This window comes from Oryx dammah, unplaced genomic scaffold (assembly GCF_014754425.2).
Source record: "Oryx dammah isolate SB20612 unplaced genomic scaffold, SCBI_Odam_1.1 HiC_scaffold_23, whole genome shotgun sequence".
Lineage (NCBI taxonomy): Eukaryota > Metazoa > Chordata > Mammalia > Artiodactyla > Bovidae > Oryx > Oryx dammah.
This window is the reverse complement of record NW_024070207.1, coordinates 124,485,361-124,487,929: the sequence shown is the minus strand read 5'-3', so window position 1 is coordinate 124,487,929 and position 2,569 is coordinate 124,485,361.

The following is a 2,569-nucleotide window of genomic DNA, read 5'->3' as shown; positions in this document are numbered from 1 at the left end:
TGCATGGAATATCTTTTTCCAACCCTTCACTTTCAGTCTGTATGTGTCCCTTGTTTTGAGGTGGGTCTCTTGTAAGCAGCATATAGAGGGTTCTTGTTTTTGTATCCAATCGGCCAGTCTTTGCCTTTTGGTTGGGGCATTCAATCCATTTACGTTTAAGGTAATTATTGATAAGTATGATCCCGTTGCCATTTGTTTTATTATTTTGGGTTCGGGTTTATACTCCCTTTTTGTGTTTCCTGTCTAGAGAATATCCTTTAGAATTTGTTGGAGAGCTGGTTTGGTGGTGCTGAATTCTCTCAGCTTTTGCTTGTCTGTAAAGCTTTTGATTTCTCCTTCGTATTTGAATGAGATCCTTGCTGGGTATAGTAATCTGGGCTGTAGGTTATTTTCTTTCATCACTTTAAGTATGTCTTGCCATTCCCTCCTGGCCTGAAGAGTTTCTATTGAGAGATCAGCTGTTATCCTTATGGGAATCCCCTTGTGTGTTATTTGTTGTTTTTCCCTTGCTGCTTTTAATAGTTGTTCTTTGTGTTTGATCTTTGTTAATTTGATTAATATGTGTCTTGGGGTGTTTCGCCTTGGGTTTATCCTATTTGGGACTCTCTGTATTTCTTGGACTTGGGTGATTATTTCCTTCCCCATTTTAGGGAAGTTTTCAACTATTATCTCCTCAAGGATTTTCTCATGGTCTTTCTTTTTGTCTTCTTCTTCTGGGACTCCTATAATTCGAATGTTGGAGCGTTTCATATTGTCCTGGAGGTCTCTGAGATTGTCCTCATTTCTTTTAATTCGTTTTTCTTTTTTCCTCTCTGATTCATTTATTTCTACCATTCTGTCTTCTATTTCACTAATCCTATCTTCTGCCTCCGTTATTCTATTATTTGTTGCCTCCAGAGTGTTTCTGATCTCATTTATTGCATTATTCATTGTATATTGACTCTTTTTTATTTCTTCTAGGTCCTTATTGAACCTTTCTTGCATCTTCTCAATCCTTGTCTCTAGGGTATTTATCTGTGATTCCATTTTGACTTCAAGATTTTGGATCATTTTCACTATCAATATTCGGAATTCTTTCTCAGGTAGATTCCCTATCTCTTCCTCCTTTGTCTGGTTTGGTGGGCATTTCTCCTGCTCCTTTACCTGTTGGGTATTCCTCTGTCTATTCATCTTGGTTATATTGCTGCGTTTGGAATGGCCTTTTTATATTCTGGTAATTTGTGGAGTTCTCTTTATTGTGGAGCTTCCTCACTGTGGGTGGGGTTGTATCAGTGGCTTGTCCAGGTTTCCTGGTTAGGGAAGCTTGTGTTGGAGGTCTGGTGGGTGGAGCTGGGTTTCTTCTCTCTGGAGTGCAGTGGGGTGACCAGTAATGGGTTATGAGACGTCTAAAGTTTTGGAGTAACTTTGAACTGCCTGTATATTGAAGCTCAGGGGTGTGTTCCTGTGTTGCTGGAGAATTTGTGTGATATGTCTTGCTCTGGAACTTGTTGGCCCTTGGGTGGAGCTTTGTTTCAGTGTAGGTTTGGAGGCATTTGATGAGCTCCTATTGCTTAATGTTCCCTGAATTCAGGAGTTCTCTGATGTTCTCAAGCTTTGGACTTAAGCCTCCTGCTTCTGGTTTTCGGTTTTATTTTTACAGTGGTCTCTAGACTTCTCCATCTATACAGCACCAATGATATAGTATCTAGGCTAAAGATGAAAGGTTTCTCCACATTGAGGGGCACCCAGAGAGGTTCACTGGGTTACATGGAGAAGAGAAGAGGGAGGGGGTAGTTAGAGGTGACTGGAATGAGATGCGGTGAGATCAAAAGAGGAGAGAGCAAGCTAGTCAATAGTCACTTCCTTATGTGCGCTCCATAGTCTGGACCTCTCAGCGGTATTTACAGTGTTATACAGGGGAGAGGAGAGAGAGGAAGTAGACAGAGGTTGCCAGGAGGGTAAGAGAGAGGAATGAAAGGGAGAGAGACAGGTCCAGCCAGTAATCAGTTCCTTAGGTGCTCTCCACCATCTAGAACACACAGAGAATCACAGAGTTGGATATAGAAGAGATGGGGGGGGGGGAGAGACAGAGGCCACCTGGTGGAGAAAAAGGAGAGTCCAAAAGGAGGAGAGAGTGGTCAAGCCAGTAATCTCTCTGTCAGGTAAGATTGGATTATGAAATGTACAAGATTGACAACAAAAACCGAAAAGCAAAGATTAAAAACCTAGAGTAGAGGTTAGATTTTCAAAAATACAATGTTAAAGAGACGAAGCAGAAGCAAGAAAGAAAAAAAAGAGAAAAGATTAAAAAAAATAATAATAATATTAAGAAAAAGAAATAAGGAAAAAAATAAGGAAAAAAATATATATAAGAAAAAAAAAAAACAACCCAAGATTAAAAATGAAATACCAACAACAACCACGCGAAGACTATATATGGTGTTTGCTTTAAAAAAGTAGAGTCTTATTTTTTTTTTTTTGAAAAGTAATAGTTATAGAAATATAAAGTAGAGAAATATAAGACTTAACAGTTAAAAAAAAGTTTGAGAAAAAAAAAAGAAAGCAAAAAAAAAAGGCAAAAAAAAAAAAA